The sequence below is a fragment of the Apodemus sylvaticus genome, chromosome 23, assembly GCF_947179515.1.
Source record: "Apodemus sylvaticus chromosome 23, mApoSyl1.1, whole genome shotgun sequence".
NCBI lineage: Eukaryota > Metazoa > Chordata > Mammalia > Rodentia > Muridae > Apodemus > Apodemus sylvaticus.
The window spans coordinates 49,139,253-49,155,532 of NC_067494.1; the positions used below are offsets into that span (position 1 = coordinate 49,139,253).

Consider the following 16,280-nt stretch of genomic DNA (forward strand, 5'->3'; position numbering starts at 1 on the left):
TCAGGCTTTGTGACTTTTCAAACTGTTTAACTGGAAACCCAAACTGAAATTTGGAAAAAGACACTTGGGCCGAGAGAAGTCCGGAAGCTCACTGGCTGGGGGAAGCTGTGCTCAGAGCAGCCCGTGTAGGCCGAGCCGGCGGAGCTGGCTGCCCTGCTCCACGTTGAGGCTCCGTGACTCGCAGTGTGGAGAGAGACCTCACTGGCACTTGAGGAAAACGCAGAGAGCATCCCTGTGTCGCTTCTGGTTCCCGATGCTTTCTATTGTTGGGTTCGACATTACAGTTTACATGTTTTCCAAAGACTTTACTGTGTATTTTAAAATTATTTCCAAATGTGTTTAAAAAAGTAATAAGCACATACTTTTAATTTCGTAAGCTATAAGTGTGTGTGTGTGTGTGTGTGTGTGTGTGTGTGTGTTCATGAACATGTCTGCCACGGTGCACAATGGGAGTAGGTTCTCTTCTACCACTGGATTTTAGGAATTAAATTTGAGTTGTCAAGTTTAATAGTAAGCACCTTTACCTGATCAGCCATCTCATCTGGTGTGTGTGTGTATGTGTGTGTGTGTGTGTATAAAACTTATCAGGCAGCCAACTCCTCTCCATGCCTACCTAAAATCTTATAATTTTCTTAATAGGGCAAAATCAAACATGTTTCTAGAGTTGTTGTTTTCTTCTACTTTTTGTGTTCTACTTACAACTTATTAAAAAAAAAAAAGACCCAATAATAACAACGAAACCATCTCTTGTTCTGAAGAGGTCAGGAGGGCCTAGAGGTTCACAGATGCCTACATTCGTGCAAAACAGCCTAGAAGCGGGTGGTTTTGTGTCCTCACGTTCAAAGGTATTTGGCACTGTTGACTTGGTAGTGGTGACTTGCACCTCCTTGCTCCTGGGCAGGCCTCAGAAAGAACCAGGCTCCTCTGGGGATGCCTCGGTAAAGCGCCGTCAGTCTACCAACCTCACTCTCACAGGGATTTTGATCATCCACCACCATTCCCTGAGAACATTTGGAGTGTGTGATATCATTGCTTGCAGAGCAAGTGGACATCAGCCTGTCCCCTGCCCTCTCCCTGCCTCAACACCAACCATGACACAGCTCCATCCATCTGGCCAGCCCGGGGCGGCCATATCCGATCAGCCACCTCTTTAGAGAAGTCCCTGGGGTGATGAAGGCTCAGGGCAAGGGGCAGACAGCGGGAGGATACCGAAAGCAGGCTTGGTCTGCTGTTGGCTAACCTAAAGCCTGACTTCTTCCATTCTCCCCAGGCCAGGTTCAGGGAAAGAAGCCAAGCCTACAGCAACGGTAGTCACCATGCTTCATGCATGCAAAGGAAGAAATACTCCAGACCCACTGCTAGTCCTGTGCTAGATCTAGGGCCTTAGCCTGGATCTGGGAAACAGGAACATTGGCCTCTTTGTAACCTGCAGGACATGGCTTCCTATGTATAAGGATGTACCACCACATCACCACCGCCGCTGCCACCGCCACTGCCACCACCACTGTTGTGTGGACAGGTCCATCAACCCTGACTCTTCCATGAATGGCTACCAGGTTGATGACCCATAGACTGTTTACCAGAGGCCTTCATCTACAGGGCTCATTGTTTCCCTGTTTCCAAGGTCGCCATATATATTGTATGCAGCTCCTAAATTCACCTCTGCTAATTATCTGATATTGCTCTGTCCCAGCGAGCATGTTTTTTGTTTGTTTGTTTGTTTGCTAATCTCCACCAAGAGATGGATACAAATTGATTCTGCTTCATGCACACTACAAGTTACCCCCCTCCCTTCCCCCCCCACCCCCCCCACCCCCCGAACTTGAATCGAGCCTCAGAAGTTCAGTAGCCAGACAGGCCCTCCTCTCTGCCACTGCTTGTCTGAGATTGAGGCTGTCTGGGCTGGGAGGGGTGAGGTCTCCAACAGACCCGCAGACCTGTTTCATGAAATGAAGTCACAAACGGACAAGACTCTAGTTCCGGGGGTCACCACAAAGTAGCATGAAGGTGAGCGGTCACCCCCATCACCCCAGGTCATACAATGTCCTTGAGAACAGGAAATGTGACCTTTCCTGCCCACTCTAATTTTTATTGTGATGAGATCTGGGAGGACCTCTGGCTGGGAAGGCGTTAAAGGTCACCTGATTTCCCTAAGGCCTGTGCTGAAGGAACCTGTTTGATCCTCTGCCCTCAAAGTTTCAAAGTCCTAACCTAGCACAAGACCTGTATCTCAGTTTAGTCGGGCCCTGCAGGTCGCGTGGATTTTCCCATCACTGCTTCTGTGTGGAGGAAAAAAACTCGGTTGGCTGCCACTGCGGTTATAGTGCTGAGGCCAGGGCTGCAAATATCGAAGGTCCCGAGCAGGCACCACAACCTTTCCTAGGCTCAGAGAGAAACCAAAGAAAGCTGCTAGGGAACCCTTAAGCGTGTCGCAGTGACCAGGTGGCCACAGAAACCTCCGTGAGCAGGGAGATGAGCCGGCTTTGTCCTATGGAGGTCCCCGCATAAACGAAGGCTGTCATTTTGCCAGAGTCGGGGAGTTGGGAGTGGGGGTGTCTTATTGTTAAACCAAGCATCTTAGCCTCCCTGCCCAAGAGGGCACGTTGCAAAACAGCGTTTAACTCTGCAGAAGGTTGGCTAGTGACTTAAAGCACAGCGCAGTGTGTCCGGGGGAGGCAAGGGCAGAGAGCCCTGCAGACACAGACCACGGGTGGGGGCTGCCAGCAAGGGGCCACCATGTTTGGGGCCCTCTGCTACGAAGTTTTAAAACGGATTTCAGAGTATGCTGAGCAGATGGTCACAGCAGACTGCGGTGCCAGGTGTGCTAATGAGGCAAGTCAGAAGCATTCCTGGAGTTACCAAGGATACTCAGTTAAAGCCGGGGCAGGAGCCTCAGGTGAAAACCTGGAAGCGCTGGCCTCACATTTGCATGACAAAAGGCCAAGACGTGGGGCTGGGCCAGGCTCCGCCTCCCTCTGCTGGACACGTGACGCCCTTGTTTGTTTTGTTTTTTTCTCTTTTTGTTTCTCTCACCCAGCGTCTTGGAGACCCGCTCTCAGCCTGTAACTAAGCAGCAGGCGTTTATGCTCTAAATAGACGGTGTTTGTAATTTTTCACCCCAGTTACCCTAGAAATCTCTCAAATGACTTCTTTATATAAGCAGCCGTCTAACTCCATCAGCACCACCCACTGGCCCCCGTCCTCAGGGGATAAGCCAGGATTGGCCAGCTTCCCTTATTGCTGGGTCTTAAGCACCCACGGCATAGCAGAGCCGTCCTCCCTTTTATCACCGTGTGTGTGTGTGTGTGTGTGTGTGTGTGTGTGTGTGTGTGTGTGTGTGTACTATGATAATTCCACCGTACACCCACAGGGAGATTGCGGTGAACAGTGGGGGGGGGGGGAGTGGGAGGGGGTGGAGAGCTACCAGGAAAATCAGAAATGGAGAGAGCCTTATTAGCAACCCCTCGAGGGGCATAGTCCTAGAAACACCTTTTGTGTGTTAGAGACACAAGACTTTTGGTCCCCTGCAAGTGTGGCACACACACCATCTTCCTGTACCCTGCCACCAGGGATCCTGGAATATCACAGCTCAGCACACAGTCATTTCTTAGAAATATGTTTCCCCAAGTGCACGTCCCCCATGCCTGCCAACTTGTTCACTGCAGCTCTGGCTATTGGGGGACAGCGTGATGACCCCTTGCAGCAAGCCCAATGCAGTTAGCACTGAATTGTTTGGACAGTTATGTGTATATCCCTAGTAACTTCTTAGTCAAAATCAACCCTGTGTTTCCGTCATGAAATATAACTGTGACACATTTCATTGGAAGGGAGGACATGGGTTTTTTTTTTACTGCCTGGAATTCGGGACCAGCGAGCTACCACCCCTGTGGACTGAGTTCCTGAAAAAGCTGTATCTTTGTTTAGGATTCTGCAGGTTAATGAGAACTTCATGATTGGGTAGAGTTGGAATGTTGCATATCCAGAGCCAGAATTGTCTTGGGCTGTCTTTAGTTCCTTTATTAGGCATTTACCTGCCTCTGTATCTGACCTAAAACTCTTCAGACCATCAGAAGAAAAAACTTGGAATATATTAACCTAGAAAACTGTTGGCTTCCATCAGCACAAAGCTAAACATGTAATCAGATAGCATCTGAAACAATAGCAAAGATTTCCTAGTGCCCTACCTATGTAGTAGAAGGTGAATAAATGTACGGCTTTCTATTCTGTGACTAACATATCCTATGTGTCACTTGGGGCAACCTGAATTAGTGTGTGTAAGCCACAACCACTCATATTTGTCTCAGAATAAACTATTTCTTGTTCCCTCTGCAATGTTTGAGTATTTTGCATCAAAAAACCCCCTACCCCAGGTCGAGGAGCAGCCTGCCTTTCCCCCAATGATTTTTTTCTGAGGAGATTTAAAGAAACATCTGTTCTCAGGGTGGGGTGGGGTGCTGGAAGATCAATGAAATAATTCCACTAGTTGGTGGACCAGTGAGTTTACCAGGGTTTGTTGAGGAATGAAGATGACTCAAAGGAAAGTTCACTGTGGGGAAATCCCCGGGCAGCATAAGGACATCACCATGTCCCTTCCAGTTAGCTGTTTCCTAACTTGTTTCCTTCCTTAGGGAAGGAAGAGCCTTCTTGAGGACCTCCTGAACCTCTAGAGAGTGCCGCCCCTCAACCAGGGAGCCTGAGTAGGCTAGATCTCATAGCTGTATCACGACAGTGATCACAACTCTGACTCTAGAGGATAAAGGTCATATCCAGTCCAAAGGAAGCAGCTACCAAAAATCCCTGAAGGGAAAAGTTTACCTCAGACAGAACCGTGTCCACATTTCTTTATCCCTGGGCCTACTGTCGTCACCTCTGAAGGTGAGTTGTGAGTTCCCTATGTCAAAAGCATAGACATGCTATGTCTTTCCACAATATCAGAATGTTGAGTTAGAATATAAATGCACCAGCGGGTCAGCGTCACTGGTTGCAGTTTGCCAAGTAATCAGGACTTCTTTTCTTGGTTGTTGGCGAAGGAGGTTCTTTTCTTCTAATTGTAATTACTAATATTAACTGCCAGATCATATATTACACTTCACAGAATAATATGGAAATATGTAGGTTACAAAATGGCCAAGAAAGGGTTAATGAGGGTGCAGAATTTAGAGAGGAAGAAAGCTAATAAAGTTGCAAGGGAAATTATGTCTACCACCAGATAAGACATCCTATGAAGGGGTTCTTTTTAGTATGCAGAGAGGGAGATAAATATAAAAGCAAGAGAAAGAATGGTAAAATAACAGTAAAGATGTCAGGAAAAGTCATAAGGAATCATGCTATTAGCTATCTACCAATAATGCCTATAATACACTTAGTGTATAAATAAGCATGTACAGAGTAAATGAAATTTTCCCTTCTGTGCTGACAAGGCTCCCTCCAAATGCCAAAGACTATCTAACTGTGGTGGTTTGAATATGCTTGGCCCAGGAAGTGGCACAGTGGGAGCAGGTATTAAGACCCTCGTCCTAGCTGCCTGGAAGCCAATCTTCTGTTGGCCTTTGGAACAAGATGTTGAACTCTCAGCTCCTCCTGTACCATGGCTGCCTGGGTGCTGCCATGCTCCTGCCTACAGATTCAGTCCATTGTCATCCAGGCAGCTAGGTCAAAGGTTGTTAATGCCCATGCCCATAGTGACAAGCTTTCTCCCAGAAGGCCAGACTTACTCCAACAAGGCCACACTTCCACATAGCGCCACTCCCTGGGCCAAGCATATTCAAACCACCAGAGTGGTTTGGGATGTACTGGTTTTAGTAATGTAGCAATGTAGTAGATGTAAGTTTTCTTCCATGAGCCATGACGTCATTAGCCCTCGGCTAACTACAACCTAAACATTTGTCTTTATAGCCTCATGTAAGTGTGGTCCTCAAGTCTTCATCAAACACTTTCCTCTTGGCAACAGAGGGAGACTGACAGTGCCCAAGCTGCCACAGTACCAAGTATCAGGCGTAGGCCTGGGGATTGACATCAAACACAGACATGGGCCATTCGGTAAGGAGAATGCCAAAGCTTTACTGAGGGACTAGCAATATATACTAGAGGCCAGGGAAAACAACAGGAAAAAACAATCATAGCCATAGGTTAGTTATCTGGGAAGTCCTACCACACCTGGTGGGAAGGCAGGACTCAAGCTAAGCTGCGGGATGTTTTGCTCTTAAGAAACCTGTGCAAACAGCTCAGCTGGGGGCGTTGAGCCAAGTTCGCTGGTTCCCAACAGGAGACTATTACAGAAAACTAGAAACAGTGAAAAGGCAGAGTTGTGGAGCCCAGTCCCAACAGATTGATCAATACAATGTCTGCATCTAAGGCTCAGAGATCACCGCTGAAGAGGTGATGGAAAGACTGTGAAAGCCAGAGGGAGTTTGCTTTTGTGGTTCCTAGGAATTGCAGAAGCTGCACCTATAAAGTCGCCCCGATATCATCGCTTAAACATGGGCTGAATAAGAACACCAACAGTAGACACACTAGTATGGAGGGTGGGTAGCCCCAGAGGTCTTAGTTATACACAAGGAACTCAGGCAACTAAGGAGTGCTGAGAGTGGGAGAAAGAGTCTTTCCCCCAGGGACAAGCACACCAATTGGTTATCCAGTACCAATTGATCATCCCAAAATATATAAAGTAGAAGCACTATACAGATTGAGTGGGTTAAATTTGCGTATTTAGGAATATATATATATATATATATGTACATGTATTACACATACCCATTTACATTATATATTAAAACATATATGTGCAGTATAAACAATATGCATGTGTGTATGTGTATGCATGTAACAACAACTAATGAAATAAGAGGCCATGATTTAAAAAAAAAAGCGAGAGATGGTATTTGGAAGGATTTGGAGACAGGAAAGGAAAGGGGAAATGATATTATAATCTCAAAACATAAAACAAGTATTTATTATTTTTTTCAAAAAGAGCCTTATGAACCCTGGGGGACAGATGTATAGGGTAGAGAAACGGAATGCAGGTCCAGGGGGCAGGCTGCTCAGCATCCTTCGGAGAGGACTGAGGACATGGACAGAAGTGGACTCTGGGGACAGAAGCAGGAATGACCAACCGATGGGTGGGACACACCACACTGCAGTCCCCAGGTTCCTTCCTTGTCCACACTGCAGTCCCCAGGTTCTTTCCTTGTCCCAAGTAAGGGTTTTTCGTCTGCTACGATTGATACACCCATGTGTCTCTGTTTCTGACTATGACTTGATATATTTTCAAGTGTCATTTCTTAATGACATTCACTATCAGCTTGTGTCTCCTGTGTGCTGGCAGATGGTAACTACTTGTATAAACTAGACGTAATGTCGCTCTTTCTTGTCACATGTGCACCAAAATAGAATAACTCTTGTCAAAGTTGCTGCTTTATAAAATAGAGTCTGTTATAGGATATTCTAACCTGTTTCTAGTTAGGGTGGGGCTCAGCCCTTAGCACACACTTTTAATCCCTCTGGCTGAAATACAGACATGCCTTTAGTACTTATCTTTAATCCCAAACAATGAAGCTAAAATTAATTTGTACAAGGAAGCACCCACGTTTGAAAGTGATGTCTACTTGAATAGCAGAAAAAGTGACAAATCAGAGAAATAGTTGACAGAATAGGATATGCCCAACTCTCATGAGAAGAGAGAGGAGATGGAAGCTACTTAAGGGAGAGACAGGAGGGGAGAGTATAGAACAGGAAAACAGCAGAGTTCATGGAGAGCAGGAAAGTAGAATTGAGGGAGAGTAGAACAGCAGAGAGAGAGGAAAAGAGGCAGGTTTACCTGAGAGTTTTACAGAGACAGATTAAAGAGAGAACGAGCTAGACACAGGTGAAGACAGAACAAGCCAGAGAATGAGAAGGAGCCACAAGATAAGATTGCTAAAGTTAGTCTGAGGCCAGGCAGAGCAATTCAGAGGCTGAGAGAAAAGTCACATCGAATAAGTCAGCTGGGAGAGAACTTTGAGCCAAACACACTGAGTTGAACCAGCCAGCCAGAGTTCAGAACGAACAAGACAGGGTGAGCTTATTCAGTAGCAGGTCTCGGAGGCAGAAAACATCCTGGGCCTAGATTAGATTATAACGGAGGCTAGAAGCTCGCAGAGCTAGGCCTAGGTTAGCAGAAGGAGGCAGTGAGGCTCCAAGATCACAATTACATCAGGAGTTATTTATTCTAGGCGGTGTCCAGCATGAAAGCTGCTATTCCCCACAGCACAGTGGCACACAGTCTGGCTCTTCTTGGAACTAACATTTACTGACTCAAATCTGCCTTAATGTTTTGAGTTCAGGTCACACCAAAAATATATTTATATTAAATTGGATCAATATAACACTCTCTCCTTTATAGTGATTTAAGGACACTCAAGCGAGTGCTCAGACACATGGGGAATCAGATCTTAGGGCTCCTGGACTTTTGCTTGTAATAGAAGCTATTGAGTTTATGATTGGGCTTTGACCCAATGGTTAGAGAACTGTGTAGCATGTGCAAAGCCCCGAGTTCAATTCTAAACACTCCCAAGAAGAATAATGCACAAGGTTTTCCATTAATATTTCAAAAGGTAAAGTATCCATTCAGTCTAGTGTGATGGTGTGATTCTACAATCCCAGCACCTAAGAAACGGAGGCAAAGAGAGTCACAAATTCAAGGCTAGCCTGGGCTATATCGTGACTTCAAGACAAGACTGGCTGGTTGTCTCGTCTAAAAAAAAATAAGTTACCTGTAAGCAAAAATATTTGGGTATCTAATATATTTATTTATTTATTATAATCCATATTCGCTGTCCTCATCCTGCTGGAATACGAACCCAGGGGAGTTAGAGCATCCTCAGTACTTTGCACCCACGTTCTTGGCTTCTGCCACAGTGTTTGGTGCCCAGCAACGAAAGAGGAAATGCCACTGGATGAGCAAGTATGCCTGAGACACAGTCCACACCCATGAGCACGCCACACACACGTCCATCCTGCCTGTGTGCACACGCACATAGCACATGGATAGCACATGGATAGCCTGCTCTAGTTCTTGCCTCTGTTGCTTTTGTTGCTGGGGTGGTGTAAAGAGTGAAGACGGTCAGTTTTCCTACTGTGTGTTAAAAAGAAGCACTCTGTAGGAGTCCATTTGTTTAGTGAAAGTGTGTCTGACCCACGATCTGAGCCATTAGTTCCCAGACACCCGGCCCTTCTTCTCCTAACCAGGGACTCAGTGCAGGTCTCAGCTGTGGTCCTGGGATTCCATGAACAGGTAGAATACTTGCCCATCAGAGTGCTTCCCAGCCGCAGTGCCCTCTTGGGAACTCTGGCTTTTGTGATTTAGAAGTGAAGATTAAAGTCATACTTTTGCCCTTGGCCAGCCTGAAGCGAGAGACTGGGCCCCAGTCCAGGGTGACAGAATGTGGTGTCAAGTGGAGTTAGGACACCGGGGGAGTGTGGACAATGGGCAGAGCAGGGTTGAAGAGGGAGGTCATCCACTCATCTGAAAGGTCAGTTTCTCTGAGTCTCTTCTGACCTCCAGAAACCTCAGATACCCCTGTTGTGGGCTTAAGAATCTGGGCTTTCACTCCTGGCATCTCACTGTTGGCTCAATTCCGTTGGCTGGTCTCCGTTCCAGTCCTGTTAGGGGGGAAATCAAGGAGGGAGGGAAGGAGGGAGGCAAAGGAGAAGGGAGCTGAAGCCTCCCTTACCTCATGGCTCATCTTTATGTGCCAGGTCCTGAGGATGCCGCTGTGGGAAACAGCTCCTGTCTGCTCCAAAAAGGAACAGATGCTAATTACTCACATAAGGCGTTATCAATCAAAACAGAACCAGCAGGGCAGGCTATGGGAGTGTAGGGTCTTAAAGATGGCTTGAGAAATGTCTTGGGCTGAGTACTAACCCATTGCTTATCTCTACCTGGAGAAATGTCAGAGTGGATGAAACAGACATTCTGCATCTGCTCCGTGAAGTCCCACAGCCTTGTCCCACAGGCTGACTGCTGGGTCATCACTTCCATCTCTGTACACTATGACTATAGCTAGGGTTCTGAAGGACACGTAGCATGCCAGGAAGCTCATCGTCAGGAAGAGGTTAGAGGTGCCAGAGGCTGAAACTCTGCCTGCAAAAGGCGGGACTGGAGGAAATTGCTTCCTTCCACAAAAGAACTCTACAGGGGACAGCCCTCTGTCCTGGCATGGTGGCTATGCCAGCTAGGAAGAGGCCAAGTAGCCTCTTCAGAGGAGAAGATGTCCCCTGAAGAGAAGGAACAGAACTCTGACTTCCATTTTTCATGTCAGAACCAGCGTGACAGTTCTTTCTTGTAGGCTCAAGGTCGAATCCAAGTACAGAAGGCACCTTGTCTTCGGGAAGAAGGACCATAAAGCCATGGTTTGTACCTGGGACATACCATGCCCCAGGCTCTGGGACACCCAAAATAGGTGGGAGGCCATTGGGGTTCTTGGCTCATCCGCATATTAAGGAGCTTGTGTTTTATCATCAGGTGGTACCGAGTGAGGACAGAGGAGGGTCACAGTGAGGTCTGGAAGGACAGAAGGTGGAAGGCAGTCTGTGGGGAGGGAAGACAGAGCACAGACTGTGCCGAGGAGACCCTGTCTAACTGGTTTTGATGATTTTACTGTAAGAAGGAAATATCTGCAGCAGATGAAAGATAGAAGAGTGCTTCTCCAGGTTTTCCTCACACACCTGTGCATGAGAAAGGTGTTAAGGCAGAAGGTGAGAGAGAGGTGGGGTCTGGATATACGGTTAAAGACCCACGCCTGCTCAGAGCCAGCACCGTGGGCAGGATGGAGAGTTTAGGTGACATCGGCCTGCCTTCACAGGTACACTAAAAACTAAACCAAGGATTTACCCCTAAGGTTCTTCCTCGACTTCCTCAATCCAAGGAGGCATCTGACTCTTCCAAGACCTAGGATCTTTCTTATTGGTCTAAAAGTTATTTTTTTTAAAGTGGCTCAATATCAAGACTCTTGTGGTGCATGATTGGCTATGACTAAAAATAGACTTAACTTCATTGATAATCTAAAAGAGAAACTCTTGGAAAGTCTAAGATCTGTAAGTCAGCAGAGATCTAGGGGAAAAAAATCATCTACAACAAGATTTCCTTAAGCAATAAAACTCTCCATTTACCTTGAGATTTCCTACTTAAGTCAAGGGAAATAACATTGTTCATTTAATCTTCTTATTTGGAAAGCCTCGCTTGCTGTCCTGGGAACCAATGCTGCACTTCAGGAAGCATTCTTCATAGAAGTTTGGCGGATAATGGTGAGGTCTCGATCTAACTGGAGGCAGGGATAGCAATGATTCTTGTATGCCACTATTCTTAAAGATTCTACCCCAAGCTTGTAAGTGTTACAGCTCTGAAGGGAAAGGCTTTGACTACAGAAGTGTTACAGCTCTGCTCTGGCTGCTGTAGGAGAAAGTTTCCTGGATGTAACCGTTCTGCTCTAGCAGGGGATGCTTTCCCCACTGGAAGTGCTACAGCTCTCCTCAGGGGGGTATCCTGACAATCAGGGGCCAAGGAATACCACAAAGTCACACTGTACAGCGTACCTCCTGTGAGAGATTTATTGGGAAGGAAAAACTCAGGAGGGTGGCTGACTGCTAAGACAAGAAGCAGGAGGGAACGGAGCAGGAGGCAGAGCTCATATATGATTTCTTGGAGGCTGGAGGGAGCATTCCAAGGTATAGATTTCTAGGTTAAGATTGGCTGGATTGCAATTCATGAGCATGGGCAAGCTTGAGGACTGGTGGGTTTTCCTGTTCAGGCATTGGTGGGTTTTCACTGCCTTTAATCCTACAAAGCTTTTCCTCCAAGATGCCCCCTCTGTCAGAGCATTCTTAAACTCAGCACATTGCATGTAAGGAGAGAGCACAGGACGAACTCCACCACAGGAAAAGCTGATGTCTAGATTTTTCCCCCCAAGCACTCGCTGTCCATGGGGAGTGGAGCCAAGTTGCTGAGCCAGCGCCAGGATTGTGACACCGTAGTGATATCGTCATGGATGTTCATGACGGTGAAGCCAGCACATCCGCTGACTACTGAAGGAAATAGTGACAGATCACAGAGCATCTGCCACATCTGCCGCCGAGATCTGATAACCTGTAAGTGCATCACCAAACCGAGCTAAATTAGGAAAGGAGATATTCAAACCTTAATACTTGCAGAGAAAGACAGACTCTTTTTAACCTTAGACTGTGGGAAAGGAAGGGTTTTTTTCTAACAAGGAACCCACAGAGAACAATAAGGCCTGCTACCTCATTATGGATGGTGAAAAATGTATTCTCCAACTGCAGGTGTTAGGGGAAAGACTGGAGCCACCTCCTTGAGAAATAAAGGGGTGTCATGGATTCACCTAACTATTTCTTGTTGCTGTGGCAAAACTAATCACCAGGCACCTCACGAGCAGTTCAGGGAGGAAAGGCGTGTTCTGACTTACAGTTTGAAGAACTACAGTCCATCACAGAAGCACACCAGCTAGAGCCTGAGGCAGATGATCACACTGTATCCGCAGTTAAGAAGCAACAAATCCTCGTGTCCAGCTAGTTCTCCTTTTTATGCAGTGCGCCCCTCCCCCAGCCTATGCTGGCCACATTTACAGTGTTTCTTACCACCTCAATTAACCCAATTTACAAACTTTCTCACAGAAATACTGAGGTGAGTCAGATCCTGCGACGTTAACAGTATCAAGTGGACAGGTCTACTTTTGTCAACCTGACACCCAAACAAAACCACTTCCAATGGCTCGTGGCCATTTCTACGTCAACTACACTCCACCCAACTACAAGAGTTCCCACAAGTTTTACAGTTTCAACACCCTTGAGAAATGTAAGCGCAGACTCTCTTCTGAGAAACAGCCTATATTATAGGTCCTTATGATATCAAAAGCAAATCATCTTATTTTCAACATATAATAACAGAGAATAAACATTGCCCTTAGGCATTATGAAGGTAAGATTGGACAGATCAAGTCCTAATCCTAATAGAGAAAACATGAAATCCTTCAGCTCTGACATCTGAGGCTTACAATGGAATCCGTACATCTGGCTTCCAAAGGCTTAGACAGCCCGACCTCTCTAGCTCTACAGCGTGAAGCACACAGGCCTGACTCTGAGTCTCATCTGGCTCTTTTTACAGGAAGGTTTCTCCACAGACTTCCTTAGCCCTGATCTTTCCGACCCCTTGGGGTCTCCATTGCAGCCTGGGTCTTGCTAAAGCTTCACGCAATGGCCTCTCGGGGACTTTCTACAGGAATTTTGACACTGCTACACTTCCGTCTGGCCTCCGCAACTCTCCAGACTTGGATGCCAAACTTGACGACTCCCTTAGTCTTGCGCGGTTCCTGCTCAGTCCCGCTGTCGGGATGAATGCTGAGGTGAGCTTTTTGCACCTAGACTCTCCCTTCAAGCTGCATGCCACGTGAAAAGACTCTTTTCAAATGAATTTACATTTTCACGGATGCCTTTTAAAAAAAAATGGGTCTTTCCCTTGGGAATCTTTTCTATTGACCTAGTGGAAAGTTCTGATCTCTCTTTAATGATTCCAACCTCCTTAAGGAATACATCTGCATTCACAACTTCCTTTTCTGTAACTTTATAAACTTGTTGCTTTCACCCATCCAAGTGCCCAGTTTAAAAAAAAAATCTTTCTGCTCCTGCTCTTTTCTCTGTGTCTCTTGATGTATCTCTCTCTGTCTCTCCATGTTCTTTCTTCGTCTCTGTCTCCTCTCTGTCTCTGTCTCTGTCTCTGAACTTTCCCTCCACCAAAATCCAAAATTTGTCTATTCCATCTGAACGTGGCCCTATTCCAGTTCTCAGGATGCCAGGAAGAGGCGGCCAGCCTCTCCTCCAGGTACAGCCTGAGAAACCATTAGCTCGAGTTGCAAAGAGTCTTTGCTCCTCTCTGAGACCTTGTGTACTATGGCTCTACTCTCCCCGTTTCTCTTGACAGCCCGGCATTCCAAACTCCCACCAGAGCGCTCTTTTTAGTTGTGTCTGGAGTGTTCTGGAGCATTTTCTAGCCAAAAGCTTCAGATTCTTCTCCATCCTCTAGCAAACGAGTTCCAAAGCCTGGGGAACTGCACGGTCAGGTTAACAACAGCAGTGACCCTACTTGTCATTACCAGTTTTCTGAGTCACTTTTTTTTTCATTGCTTTGACAAAATCTATAACAAACACAACTTAAGGAGAAAAGGATTTTATTTTGGCATTTACAGTTACAGAGGACAGCCTATCCTAGTAGGCCACAGGAATGTGAGGCTGCTAGTCGCAGTGCATCTGGAACCAGGAATCAGAAGGCAAGGAAAGTTCAGACTGCTCTCCGTTTTCTACACAATCCAGGACCATAGTCACGGAATTACACTGCCCATATTAGGGTGGGTCTTCCCTTCTCAATTTAACCAACTCTGTAAATGTCCTCATAGACATCTCCAGATATGGCCACCAGAATTGAATTCAAACTCTGTACTTGCTAGCCATTTGAGCTTGGGCAAGTTAGTTAATTGTGCTATGGATTCAGTTTTCTTATCTGTTATCTGGGATACATGGGGCCTTTGTATGGAAATTTTACTATGAGAAACACATAAGAAATGAGATCAAACGATTGGGACAATAGGAAATTCAAAGTTACTATTAACCATGAAACAAATTCTTGTTTTAACAGGGTAAATCGATTAGATGATGGGCCAGAAGTAAAAGCCTTTTTTTTTTTTTTTTTTTTGAAAAGCATCACTGTGGTCTGGTCTTGGATTTTAGTAAAAGCGTCTATCTAAGCAAGCACTCTTGAAGTTGTTTGCTACATCCAAAGTTTGTTGCTGATTGTGGAAGTTTGAGAGAGCAACTTTGCCAGAAATAAGTGTCATTGACCTTTCAAAGGACAACTAGCTCCCACTTAGAATTTGGGGATTTTAGGAAATTCCATTACTCTGTTTCCGCACTGTGCCTCCAGCCGGTCACTGTCACTTTATACCATGTAAATGGCACTGCTGTGCCGTGACATTAGGGCTCACGAGATACTTCTTTGTTCTCTTAAGAAACAAGGGATTAGAAAGGAGCACAAAAGGTATTTTTATCCTTTTTTAAATGATTTACTTTATTTTATGTGCATTGGCGTTCTGCCGGCATGTATGACTGAAGAGGTCAGAACCCCTGGAACTAGAGTGACAGACGGTTGTGAGCCACCACGTGGTTGCTGAGAATTGAACCCAGGTCCTCTGGAAGAGCAGCCAGTGCTCTTAACTCCTGAGTCATCTCTCCGGCCCCTTATCTTTTTATCTTAGTTTCATTTCTTTTTTCAGATTTTTCTTTCTCGGGGGGGGGGGTGATATTAAGCACAGGTGGCTCTGGTCAAATATACATAGTATTAATGATGGCAGAGGCCACTGAGAGCAAAGTGCATATCTTAATCCTGATTACCTGAATGCCCAATGTAAAGGCAGGGGGGACCCCTCAAGGGGAGGAGGACTACAGGGGTCTGTTCCCAGCAGGTTTCCAAGGCTTGGGCAGACAGACTGGCTGAAGCTAGTGTGGGGGCAAACGATTACAGGGCAGCTCACAAGTCAGCTAACAAAAAGTCTCGGCCTGAGGGAGTCTGGGCTGCTTCAGTCCTGCATCCTGAGCAGATGAAGGACTTTGGCCAAGGAAGTAGGCCATCCCAGATCCTCCACAAGGCAAATCCTAGGCAGATGCCTTTACCACTTCCCTCGGGCCTCCCACGGATCTTCAATGAAGAGGTTCCTTCAAGAAGGACAAGGGTGTAACCATGAGAATCCTTTCTCTTGTACCAAGTAGGCAGCCAGAGCCTTGGCTCAGCACACTCAAGGCAGAGACACGCTAAGGGAAGCCACGGCTCCCCTAAAAGACGAGGACCCTAACTCCTCAGACTAAGTCCTTCCTCCTGTGGGCTCGGGCCCTCACTGCTCTCAGAACTCTCCACTGTCACTTCCCTGCTGTGCCTGAGACTTTTTATGCACCCCACCACCACCACCACCACCACTACCACCACCACCGCTAGGTCTTGGGCCAAGGTCCACAGGCCCTGGTCCCCACTGTACACTGGAGGCACCAGCCAAAGGGCCTGCAATGCCATCAGGGTAACAGCTTTATCATTCCTCACACTAGCTCCAGCCAATCTTCCTAAACCTTTCGAAGTCTACTGGGATCAGACATTGTGGCGGGGCCAGAACTACCGAGGGCTGAACAAGGTGTCTGTGTCTAGGAAGGCCTCTATGTGATAAAGGTCTAGACCCAATACCCTTTGGTAT

At 46.5% G+C, this 16,280-nt stretch overlaps 1 long non-coding RNA gene across 1 annotated transcript; it reads left to right on the forward strand.

Annotated features, from left to right (window-relative positions):
- Positions 1-10,298: 10,298 nt before the first annotated feature.
- On the forward strand, positions 10,299-13,421 carry LOC127674018 (uncharacterized). Its single transcript, XR_007975263.1, has 4 exons — positions 10,299-10,389; positions 11,213-11,283; positions 11,946-12,123; positions 13,157-13,421. It is a non-coding gene; the product is annotated as an uncharacterized LOC127674018 (long non-coding RNA).
- The last annotated feature ends 2,859 nt before the right edge of the window (positions 13,422-16,280 follow it).